This window comes from Octopus sinensis, linkage group LG16, assembly GCF_006345805.1.
Source record: "Octopus sinensis linkage group LG16, ASM634580v1, whole genome shotgun sequence".
In the NCBI taxonomy this organism is placed as follows: Eukaryota; Metazoa; Mollusca; class Cephalopoda; order Octopoda; family Octopodidae; genus Octopus; species Octopus sinensis.
This window is the reverse complement of record NC_043012.1, coordinates 16,197,940-16,211,902: the sequence shown is the minus strand read 5'-3', so window position 1 is coordinate 16,211,902 and position 13,963 is coordinate 16,197,940. Positions and strand designations below refer to the sequence as shown.

Below are 13,963 nucleotides of genomic sequence, written 5' to 3'. Positions count from 1 at the left end.
CCGCCGAGGTCGACTTTGCCTTTCATCCTTTCGGGGTCGATAAATTAAGTACCAGTTACGCACTGGGTTCGATGTAATCGACTTAATCCGTTTGTCTGTCCTTGTTTGTCCCCTCTGTGTTTAGCTCCTTGTGGGTAGTAAAGAAATTAATTGATGTATAATTCTTCTGGGAAGCTGCCTACATAATTAGTACTGAAGTTGGTATTTCATTATAAAGGTCTCAACTGACTTTAAATTTGATTTAAACGATATTGTACAAACATTTTATGAATAAAAACTAAATTTTTATTGAAAATCAAATCCATTGTTTCCTGTTGCTTTGATCAATTTTCCAATAATTTTGTCCTATTGTTATATATTTCATTATCTTTAAAATTTTTTGGGTAAAGGTTTCGCTTTCATTGTTCCTATTCGACAAAATAATATTGTTTCCGTCGATGTATTTCTAAATAACTGTCACAGTGGAAGGATGACGTGTTTTCATATCGAATAACAATATGATTGCAAAATCTATCATGAGACAATCAGTTTGAACCGTCATAGGCATTTTAATTCCTTCACTTAAAATCAAGCCAATTCCAGAATAACATTATCTATATTTTATTGGTTTTGTCTGGAGAAATGGGCTCTAAAGATTACATACACCAACACGACGAGACCAGCAACATCGACGCAAGTTTACGTTAAAAGAATTAAAAATAAGTAGAGAGTTAAAGTTGAGGGTGTAGAATGATTAGAAATATTAGTTATTATGGAGTCTGTTATGTGAGTGATACGAGCAGAACAGGGGTCGTGCACACAAGCTTAGAGCCACTTATGAAGCTACTTTTAAAGTGCAGGCTATTATATTTCCAACATAAATAAATGAACAACAGTAGTGGGACATATCTTTTGATTCTTCAACCATAGTAATATGAAGGATGCTAATATCTGAAATAAAACAATGTAATTCGCTTACATCATAGTCATTTGCCTCATCCCCACCAAACTCTCCTTTGAAATCTAACAGTTAATGGCATATATTCAACTTTTTCTGATTCACACTGTGATATTGCATTCCCCCACATTGAACATTAGTTGTCTATAACTTGCTCTTCACAGAGGGAGGCTTCGTGACATGTTGCTAGTGAATAAACAAATGAATGTCGAAAATACCTGGTACTGAAAAAGGCGCATGCATAGATGGGTGGTAAGAAGTTTGCTTCCAAACTGCATGGTTCGGGTTCATTCTCACTGCGTGAAACAGAAATTTAATGCCTTTCATCCTTTCGGGGTCGATTAAATAAGTACCAGTTATGCACTGGGGTCGATATAATCGACTGTAAGTTTCTTACAGCTGCTTCATCCTCACTGCGTGAAACAGAAATTTAATGCCTTTCATCCTTTCGGGGTCGATTAAATAAGTACCAGTTATGCACTGGGGTCGATATAATCGACTGTAAGTTTCTTACAGCTGCTTCATCCAAGAGGTCACAGTATCCCATATGTTATTTCCATATTTTCAGTGTATTGTAGTAATCTGTAGATAAATTAGGGTATTTGGGTATGCGTCTAGGCTTCGTCAGACAGTTCATATGTTTAATTTATGGATATAAATACAGGCTTCGTCAGAGAGTTTTATAAGATAGTCCAAGAAGTTCATGGGGCTAATTTATACATATATAAATACACACACCACATACACATATACATTTAAATATATACATACACATCCATACATATACATACACACATGCGTGTATATATGCATGTACATACTTAAAACAGAATCAGTTATTAGTAGGTGTGGTACAATATTCTTATTAGAGAATGCATTAAAAAGAGAAAGAGAAATAACAGTATAATCGAAGAAAATAATGGAGTTTGGGAGCGGGGTACAGTTTTTTAGAACTGAAAATGTACATAAAAGGAGAAATGCATATATATGCGTACATTCAAGGCTATCTGAGCAAGGCAAAAGGACCTGGACGACCACTAACATTGGAAGAAACGGTCGAGCTGGTTCGGCAAAAGCTCATGCGAATCCCTAAGAAGTCCATACTCAGACCAAGTCTGGAAACCCAGGTTCCTCCACCGACTGTTTGGTGCGTCCCGAGGAAACGTTTGCCAATGAAACCCTACAAGCTGCAGCTCGTTCATACCATAACGGCAGATGACAACCGAAAGCACCAACATGGGGTTATGTGAACGGCTTGGTTTATGTCTCCTCTTTTCCTGCAAATCTAGAAGAACTCGAGCAGAGAATTACTACCGCACCGGAGACAGTTAGCCAAGAAATGCTGCAGCCTGTTCGGGAGGTGCTGGACTACCGACTTGACGCGTGCCGTTTCTCAGGGGTGCGCGTATCGACCATTTATGAAATCGTTCATGGAATCCACATACCTTTAAATTTCTCATTCAAATTTGGAGGAATAAATCATGTTCCTCAACATTAAGCTTGTTTACTTTCATTTATTTTGACTATGTAGTTTCTGTGATATTTACATCTCAAATGATGTCAAATTTTTTGAAACACCTTGTATATATTTACATACATACATACTTAAATACAAACACACACACACAGACACACACACACACACACACACATATATATATATATATATATATATATAACATAGTAGTAGTAACAGAAAAGAGGAATTTCGGTTGTCCCCACGTGGTGGATTGTAATGTATGTAAGAAAATAAAAAAAGAAAATACGCACACTTACATGGTTATAATATAATTTTTAATGTATCGACTGGTTTCGCAATCGCTATTCATGATATAATGTTTAATTTATATGAATATATATTTTTTCTTAAGAAGAAATTTAGTCCATGTTGTTTGTAATGAAATTCACGAGCGAATGATTTTACAAGTTGACAAGTAAAGGGAAGTAATTGTTTGTTATTATTGTTATTGTTGTGTGTAAGGGAGATAATTGTTTAGGTTTTGGGTGGGGAATAAATATGTGTACAGAAAGGAGGCAGGTTTAAAAAAGGGACCTTGTTTAGTAGGGGATTTATGTACAGTGATGTAATATGTAAATATATATATATATAATAGTTATCGCCATACTAATATGGCATTCTTATAAAAATAAGAATAAAGCTGTCCGCTTATTAGCTCCATGAGGCCATCGCCTTAAGTTAGCTATTTGATACACAAACTGTATCCATATAACCTTCGAACAAGGGAGGTCAGTCGCTCCACACTACTTGACCGACAGCTACAGACGCGTTTCGGGGTATTGCCCCTGTTCGAAAGTTATATGGATACAGTTTGTGTATCAATAGCTAACTTAAGGCGATGGCCTCATGGAGCTAATAAGCGGACAGCTTTATTCTTATTTTTATAAGAATGCCATATTAGTATGGCGATAACTATTATTTTCCAGGAACGCTGCCGTGATCTCTTTTAGAGAGACTTAGTATTTTAATATTTCTATTATATATATATATATATATATATATGTATATATATATATATATATATTATATATATATATATATATATATTGCATCTTGCACCCTTTATTCCTTTGGAATGAAACCATGTTGTCTTCGAACATATGTCGAGACTATAGGAATTTTGTTAACATCTTCGTCGACTCCATTCATTTATTTATTCATATATATATATATATATATATATATATATATATATATATATATATATATATATATATATATATGAATAAATAAATGAATGGAGTCGAACGAAGATGTTAACAAAATTCCTATAGTCTCGACATATGTTTCGAAGACAACATGGTTTCATTCCAAAGGAATAAAGGGTGCAAGATGCAATATATATATATATATATATATTCTTTTACTTTTATTCTTTTACTTGTTTCAGCCATCCGGCTGAGGCCATATATATATATATGTATATATATATGTATATATCATCGGTATGTATTTATTTTTTAGCACTTAGATAATTTACATTTCGCTTTTGCCTATAACCAATTTTCTAAAGAAAACTAATGGCCCAGAATCAAGCAAACCAATCTTACTTCCAACACTACTGTACTTTTAGAGCCGATTATCTTGCAATTTGTGCATCCAGCCCTGATAGAGATCGAAAACGATCTAATAGTGTAAAGGAAAAAATATATTTAAAACTTTGAAACAACTTGAAGAATATCTAACTAGCGTTCAGTCAAACCCAATTAGTAAGGGAACGATACATTTGCTGTAGTTATTCTTTTGCAAAATCAGATAACTAACTTAGCGCGTTACTGTTACACTTCTATCTTTCATTTGTGTAATTATCGTCGAATCAGAGATTTCGTTCCTACACTTAATGTATGAATCCTTCATATTCTGGTCATGTTTAGGATTGAGCGATTCATTCGTTAAGGTTAAAAGGAAGCTTAGCTTTTATCCTTTACTAATGCATCCAATTATCGAGTCGGACATGCGTATAGTTACAGATATATGTAGAGCAGAATTTAATGATCGCTATCCGATATATATTCAATTAAATGTGGGGGCAAGTTTATTTAGTAGCTTTGATTCACTGCAGTAGGTTTATGCATGAAATACATTAGTTTATATTTTTAATAAAAAAAAATTGGTAAATGTGAAAACAAAATGCACTTGGCATTACAAATTTCTCGCTTTTAGAGAGGTTTTGGATACTAATTTTAATTTACAGATTACTTTACGGGAATTCAATTAACAAGATAATTTTCTTAATCATAAATATCTTTCTTTCTGTGTTCTTTCTTCCTTCCTTTCATTCGTCGTTCGCTCATTTGTTCTTTCTTTCTTCCTTTCTTCCTTTCTTGCTTTGAACTTTGTGTTGTAGATGGAAAGCATAGTATAAATCATACTAGACAGAGAAAACAAATTTGGACCATATTATTATTACTACGTAACCGAGGTCAACACAATTGAAGATTCTGTACATGAGCTACGACCTCAATAAAAGCACGTGCAAACGTTGCTTTAAAAACATTTTTCTCTATCGACTTCTTAGCAATGTGCCCGTCATAGTGGCGATGATTAGCTAAATAATGAGAGCTATACTTTCATTCAGGAGCATTCACACTCAAAAGACTTGAATACAGGATAGAGCTGCACTGATAAGAATAATATCCAAATTGACTAAAATGAATACAGGGGCACTTACGTGTTCAATAGCAGTGTGAGGAATTTTAGAGCTTTCATCGTAGGAAACTTTCCAACGTAAAGAAAGCTGCAACATCAAATGGAATCAACGCTTGACAGATTAATATATTTCTTTAAAGGAACTGAATGGATCTTATTTGTTTCTTTTTTTTCTTTTTCGGAATATTTCATATGACATGATTTTCTCTAAAACAATCTTCATTTCTATAAGTAAATATAATTGTAATTAAAACATTTTATTGCGTGAAAAATACTAATGAAATATTAATACACTTTAGATATTGAGCTAAATTGATATTCAAGTAAATTCGTCCTGTTGAATTTTGTTAATGTATGTGTATTAATTCTGATATCTATATTTCTGTATGCTGTAAGCAGTAACAGGTATTTCTGTAAATTAAACTTTATACATTCTTTCTTTAGACATTGTTAAGAATTCTAAAATCAACTGCTGACAGCAGCACTGAAATTGGGTCTTGACAGATTACTCTAAATCAAATAAATTTGACTAGTTGAAAACACTTTACCGACTAAATCTGTAAATATATGAATTTGGATGTACATATTGATATATAAGTGGATGTCAATCGACATTATCAAAATACTTGACTCAGACTATTGAAAAGGTTGCAAGACGCAACGAAAATTTTAGGAAGATAAAAATAAGAAATCAGTGGAAATCTTATCGGTGAGTGTGTTACATTATAAGGCACAAAAAGAAAATGATCTCCCCAGGCACAAAAGAATATGGTTCAACACATGAACTCATATAAAGAATCTTGCAAACCAAATCTAAAAACGTAAATGTAGTTATAAACAGAGAAATAATAGAATATGCCACTCCTCTATAGATTGTTCTAGGATATGCCCTGTATGCACTGCAAAAAAAATGACATGCATATAGTAATACATATGCAGGTTTAACAAAAGAACTGAGGTAAGGTGTCATACTGCACACCGAAATATAAACTGATATTTAAAATTCATCCAAACTGAAAACAAATTTTCAACCGGGGTAAGCGTTCTATGACGCATGAGCAATAGAAACAGCAGTTAAGACTGTATAAACATGTCTAAATCAACGATATATCACGTAGAATGTAACCAACTGAATAGAATAGCTATTTAGATATATGAGATATAAATCATGAACAGGCCACAGAGTATATGAAATCGTATTTAAAGAGACCCTTTGCAAAATGAATGGAATACAAAATAAGACTGACATAGCCGACGCATACATTATAGAATATCTACAGAAGAGATGAATTAATAAGCAATAATCAATAAACGTTTCTAGTAAAGCATAATGTAATTATGCAATCAACATAGACAAATCAACAACTGAACTGGCCGATAGTAAAAATATGCAAATAATCGAGAAACAAGATCTATGCCACTGTATGCCGAGAAGGCAATAACGAAACCAACTGATGAAAGCGGGTGAAATAGATGAGCACGTTCCAGTATGTACAAAAGTGTAAAAAGAATTCTTGACTATCTGTCACGGATGGATCGAAACTCCCGTCAGAAGGTAATATATATATATTATATATATATATATTATATATATATATATATATATATTATATATATATATAATATATATATATATATATATATATATATATATATATATATATATTATATATATATATATGTATGTATGTATGTATGTATATATATATAATATATATATATACATATATATACATGTGTTTGTATTATTTAAGCGTATGTGGTTGTTTCATTACATAATTTTTGTTAGTCCAGCTAACTTAACACTAAAACAAATCAGGTAATTCAGAACTTTTAGTCATAATAAAACTGCATTAACCCGTACTTTCATATTTGCACTACTATCCAAAACACATCAGGATATTAAAAGAAGACATCCTTGAAAACTATCCTACATGTGGCGAAATCAGGTTACATTTAAGCTATAGCAGAGCTTCTACTCCGGGGTTCAGCCATTTTGAAATATTTGTCAAACCTCTCCAAAATTACATCTTACCGTCTCAAACTAAAAAGGAGTTATTATATAGTCATCGGTATCTAAGATAGAGGAGATATTCACGGCTGGGACACTATTGACCATAGATTCATACGGTGTCTGAAAATATATTAATTACTGATGCAACTGTGGATATAATGAAAAAGGTTTTCTTATACAAAGGTAACACTGCAGTTCAGTAACTACACAGGAAACTCGAATAAACGGTGCATAAGCTACACGATTTAAATTTTGCCTCATTATCATTAATTATGTATTAATCATAATTGTTTCATTATTTAGAAATGACTATTAAAAGATAGAACTATAGGATTATCTTTTTGATTTGTGTTCATAATTGTTATATTTTAATTACTGGAGGGGATTACAAGATCAGCTAACAATATTTAATTATTTCAAATTTATTTGAAAACGAATAGTAACCTAGGAGCTAGCTGAAATCTCCCCTAACGAATAATGTAGGCTCGTTGATCCAAACTATGTAAACAACGGAATCATACTCACTTTAAAAGAAAATTGCAACATTGCTTGGGTTATCTATTGCATTACGACACCAGATGGAGTACTTATTTTTGCTGAATTTTCTATCACGGATCAGTACATTATATATATATATATATAAATATATATAGCAAATGACACCACCCCGCTGGCTAAGCGAGCAGGCCAACAGAAGAAAGTTGTGGCAAAAGAGTACAGCAGGGCTCGCCACCACCCGCTGCCAGAGCCTCGTGGGACTTTAAGTCTTTTCGCTCAATAAACACTCACAACGCCCTGTCTGGGAATCGAAAGCACGATCCTACAACCGCAAGTCCCCTGCCCTAACCACTAGGCGATTACGACTTCATATATAATATATATATATACACACACACACACACACACACACACACACACACACACACACACACACACACACACACATATAAGACTTATTTGCGTAATGAGATGAAAAACCAAGGCTGTATAGATATTATTGCATTTATAGATAGAAGGTCTTACAGCTGTTTCTATGATATTTATTAATTATATCCCTTCATCGGAGACGGTGTGAGAGTATAGTTAAGTCATGCTTAGTTTAGATGTGATACAGAAAATGTGATATATATAATGATATATATATATATATATATATATAATATATATATAATATATATATATATATATATATTATATATATATATATATGTATGTATATGTATATACGTCACTAAAGCGTATATATTTTTTGCATTTCAGTTGAAAAATTTCCAACAAGCCACCCTTGTTATGTGTGTGTGTGTGTGTATGCATATATAAATCTAAATGTATATAAATATATACATATTCATATTTATATATATTTATCTATATGTATATATACTTTCTTATGATTGAAACACTTCGCTTTCTATTAAATCTGCCTCTTCATTTTGACAGACTATTATACAAAATATCGTAATATATAATTATAGAAAAACATGGAAGCAGCTGGCAGATTATTTTTCATAATGTATCATTAACTATTTATTTGATTTGAGAATGTAAAATGAAATTTGCTTCTGTTATATGTTGATGTGACACTTGTCTGCTTAAAATATATATCGATTATAACCAGAAATTCTTTAAATTCTGGAAGTCAAATAACGAAACAATCGATTATATATTATTCACTTCACTTCATCTAAGCTATTATTCTTTTGTACTGTAGGCACAAGGTCCGAAATGTTGGGGGAGGGGAACCAGTCGATTAGATTGGCCACAGCAGACAACTCGTACTTAAGTTATCGACCCCGAAAGGACGAAAGGCAAAGCCGACCTCAGCGGAATTTGAACATCCAAGCTGTTATTATAGAAATATTTATTAAGAAGTGTGAAAGTGAATATCGACACAAAAATGATAGACTTTAAAAACAGTATCAACACAAATTCATGGAAATTTTCATGATAAATTTTGTATTTGGAATATGTATGTTCTCCTTCCCTTTGTCTCTCATTTTCTCTTCCCCACTCATGCGTGCATAATACAACCATACATACATACATACATACATACTACATACATACATACATACATACATACATACATACATACATACATACATACGGATAGATAGATAGAGAAATAGACAAAACTTACTTGGAAGAGGATGCGTGGCGTTCAAACATATAATAATATAGACACAATAATACTATAGACACAATGTAGAATATTGACACAATGTATAATGGTATATGAATATAAAGCTCAGTAACTTAATGCTGGTGTGCTATGCAGAAACGAAAGCTATGGTCTACCATTAAAGCCTGGTATCTTCCATCCACGTGTTATATCATTCTTATATTAATCTTATGCAAAGAAGAGTTTCACAGGTGTATCCAGCCCTAGAATATACCCGTCTGTAGGATAACACATGATAGCCAAATAAATGTATAACAGGTCTTATATGCAGGTTACGAGGTCTTATCTGGAATGCGATTAAGTCATGTTGAATTTTTCTGAATTCTCTGTATATATTATGTATATTACATTCCACCAGTCAAATTATTAGATTCCGGCTGTCACTAGCACAAATACAAATGTAATAATAAAATAATAGCATCAACAACGACAATAATAAGAGAGTGAAGGTGGCCTTCATGGTACTCATAGTAATGTGAAAAAAGAAAGTCAAATGAAAATAAAGATAGAAATAAGAAAAACTTGAAGACGTCTGTTACCAAATATTTGGATGAAATGTGTCAGAAATACAAAAAAATCAAAAATTAAAAAAAATTGCAATTATATACGTTAGAAGCAGAAGAATCTATTCAGAAATTCCACAAGAAATGCTCGGAGCCTTCAAAAGCATGAAAGGGTACTTGAATTGTATTATTAGAGTTCAAGTCTCTGTGCGTGAGACAAATGTTTCAAAATCACATGTCTATCTCATTTTGAAACGCTGTCACATTCCAAAAAGTAATCAATTTTCTCTTTGAAAACGATCGAGATAGAGATGTAAAGTTCTGCGCGTGGTACTTGACAATATGTGTAGAAGATTCACGTTCAATTGCACCTCCTCTTTACCTGAAAATCCGTACTTTACATAGAATTGTCCCCTAAATTTACCTGAAGTTTCAGTATCGGGTGGATTATCAATAAATGGATTAATTGAATCGTTCTTATTTTCTACTGAATATGTATATGTGTATGTGTGTGTGTGTATGTGTAATATAAATCCCCTTCTGTGTGTGTGTGTAATATAAATCCCTTCTGTGTGTGTGTGTGTGTGTGTGTGTGTGTGTGTGTGTGTGTGTGTGTTGCGTGTGTGTAAAATATTATGACGGCCGTATTTTTCAACTGCTTTTCTCCAAACTGGGAACATATATTACTTATGTTTCAGCGATGGTTTTAGACTCTTAAAAGTTTTCACATAATGAATAACGGGACCACTGGGCGCAGAAAATACTTGTGCCTGGGTTATCTGCACAAAGGAGATAACTGTTTGCGAAGTAACTTTCAGAAATTTTAGGAAAATGAAAAAAAGAAAAAAGTGGAAATTTTACCGGTGAGTGTGTTATATTATAAGGCACAAAAAGAAAATGACTCTCCCCAGACACAACAGTATATATATATATATAAGCAATGTTCGTAAGCACTTCCACATGGCTGTCTGTTCGAACAGACTTTACTGCGATTTTTTAAGCTCCAGAAGACATTTCCTCTCGCCGGTTAACGATGATTTCGTGATTTTGCCTTATGCCAAGACACGATGCACGCTTTTAGAAATTTGTGACTCGTTTTCGTTAGAATAATGCACTTCAAATCCTTGCTATAGGACCCTTTTACAAGTAAGGACCGGCTAGCTTTTAAATTATCATTTACCATATATTAATGAATTCAAATCAAATACTTATATTTTTAATTCATTTAATACACATTATTTTGCAAAAGAGACAAATGAATTCATCTCTTACACAATATCTTTCTCAATTAAGGCATTAAAGACTATGAAAAGCACAATAGAAAACAGTATATATAGCCTTAGAAAGCCAATGTCAAGATGACATAGCTAGAATGAGTAGGATATACATATTGGGGCAAAGTCAGCAGAGAGAGCGTGTGAGGGGGGAGTGAGAGAGGGAGAGAGAAGGATAGATAGAGAAAGAGAGAAAGAGAGAGAGAAAGGTTCACAAGTCAATAGTTTACTCAAGATGTATTTTTGAATTTTATCTTTTCTGCTTTCATGTGCAAATCGAATCGCATTCCATCAACGTTTCCAAAGCTGAAATAAAAAATTTAAAAAATTACTTGGAACATTGAATTTAACTTCATTTTGGTTAACGTAAAAAGACATAATTTTAAACTTTTAGGATTACAATTTTGAGGAGAAATTATAGAGAAAATCATAACACAAAGTTAACGCAATCAAAATGTTGAAAATATTTTTGTTGTATCTGTCGCCGAAAACCTAGTACGCCTGTCAAATCAAAGGAAGATTATCTTAAGATTTCAGTACTAATTTTCTCATCTAATGCCACTTTTTATTCATTTCAAGTCAAAAATTCTTTCAAGTGTAATGATTCACTCAAAGTTTAACTGTTTGCTGAGCGTTGAGAGCGGCCAACTCATTCACACGTCTCACCCCTTGCCAAGCAGATCTTGAAAGTCGGGTGAGCGATATGCATCTCCACTCTTGCCATAGACGGCCAAGGCAGATGTCACACCCAGAACAGACAGCCCGTGCAGACGACTCACGCAGACGACTCACGCAGACGGCTCGCGCAGACGGCCCGTGCAGACGGCTCGCGCAGACGACTTATGCAGATGGCTCGTGCAGATGGCTCGTGCAGACGGCTCGTGCAGACGGCTCGCGCAGACGGCTCGCGCAGACGTCCTAGAACAGATTAGAAGTAATCTTCTTTGCCACGAAGATAGCGTAGTTGATTTCAGATATGTTGGAACATTCGCATGTCACCGTAACTACAAATAAAGTCAACCTAATACGTTCCTTGTGCACGTCCTCTTTTTGCCCATTAAGTTTATTCACTTGAATTGACCATATACATATATATATATATATATATATTATTGTCTACAATAATATTAAGTGGAACCGAGCTCAATGGATATGTATCAGTGAAAATTTCTGGTTGCAGTCGTCTCCTGGGTGCTATTTTTAGCGTGCTGGTGCCACTTGTAGCAGCCTTAATTATTAATATATATATATATATATATATATATATATATATATATATATATATATATATATATTATATATATATTATATATATATATAATATATATACATACTTGTACATACATACATGCATGCATATATAATATATATATATATATATATATATATATATATATATATATTAATAGTATATTCACAATATTATGTGTGCGGGTGTTTGTGCATGAGTTTTGTATGATAGCGCTCTCTTAATTTCTGTCAACCAAATCTGGTTACACAACGTGAAATGGAATCAGGAAACATGCCTTTTAAAAGGGAACTTATTCGACACGCAGCTATGCTGCTTATGGTTATCAACTCAACGAAACACCCTGTAGGTATACGCGTATATACATATACAGGGGTTGGACAAAATAATAGAAATAACTAGCATCATAGCATCATAATTTTAAAATATGTATAAAACTGTCAAAAGCTTGTTTAATTTTATGTTTTTTTTATTATTTATTATTAGTGTTGCTTAATATATTTTGCGAAAATTGTTGTTTCTTTTCAGGTATCATCAGAAAAAGGTAATTAAAATTCGTTAAAATGACAGATTTATCGGACTTTCAAAGAGGTCAAATTGTTGGTGCTCGTATCGCAGGCGCTAGGGTAACGAAAATAGCCGAAGTCCTTGGTGTATCAAGAAGTACTGTCCCGAAAGTAATTACAGACTTTGAGAAAGAAGGGAAAAACCTCCTCGTCGAAACAAAACTCCGGAAGAATACTAAACCTTTCAGATAGGGATAGCCTGACTCTTACACAAAAAGAAGCATTTGAACCAGACTGCCTTCTCCCAACTGTTAAACATGGAGAATGATCTATGATGATTTGGTGGTGATGGTGGTGGTGGTGGTGGGGGGGGCTATATCTTGGAAATTCGCTAGCCCAATGGTTTCTCTTCGTGGCAAATTAATAATCAAGACTATTTAAGAATTTTATCTGATCAAATTCATCCTGTTGTAGCTGAACTGTTTCCGGAGGGAAACGCAATCTTTCAGGAAGATAATGCACCAAGTCACACAGCTAAAGTTGTTACTGAATGGCACGAGGAGCATTCTAGTGAAGTTGAATATCTTATCTGGCTACCACAGTCCCCAGATCTCAATATTGTTGAACATTTATGGTGCATTTTAGAAAAACAAGTAGGGAGTCGATATCCTCCACCATGATCACTACAGGAACTAGAGACTGTTTTAGTTGGAGAATGGCTAAAAATTCCTTTGGAAACAATTCAAACTTTGTACGAGTTCATACCTCGTAGAATTCAAGCTATAATTACTGCCAAAGGCGGTCCTACCCCATATTAAAATAAATGTGTTTGAAATTTTAAGGTATTTCCATTATATTTCTCCAACCCCTGTATATTATACATAACTTATATAAATAGACACACACTCGTGCGGGTGCATCCCCAGCTCCCCCATATATATATATATATATTTACACACACACATATACGGCTGAAAGACATTTGATCTACTTCAGGGGTTCTTAACCATTTTGTATACATGGACATCTTTAATTACTATTTTATTCTGGTGGCCACCCCGCCCCCTAGCTATTCAGTGTTGGAAACTAGTTATATAGAAACTTCTTTCAAAATCCCTGTTGTATTTTTC

At 33.4% G+C, this 13,963-nt stretch overlaps 1 long non-coding RNA gene across 1 annotated transcript in view; it reads left to right on the top strand.

The window, feature by feature from the left end:
* The window catches only part of LOC118766520, a 19,919-nt gene extending 6,948 nt beyond the window's left edge, over window positions 1–12,971 (top strand). Inside the window, exons 2-3 of the long non-coding RNA XR_005002457.1 lie at window positions 9,541–9,550; window positions 12,856–12,971. This is a non-coding gene — a long non-coding RNA (uncharacterized LOC118766520). The remainder of the gene's footprint in view (window positions 1–9,540; window positions 9,551–12,855) is intronic.
* Window positions 12,972–13,963: the final 992 nt, after the last annotated feature.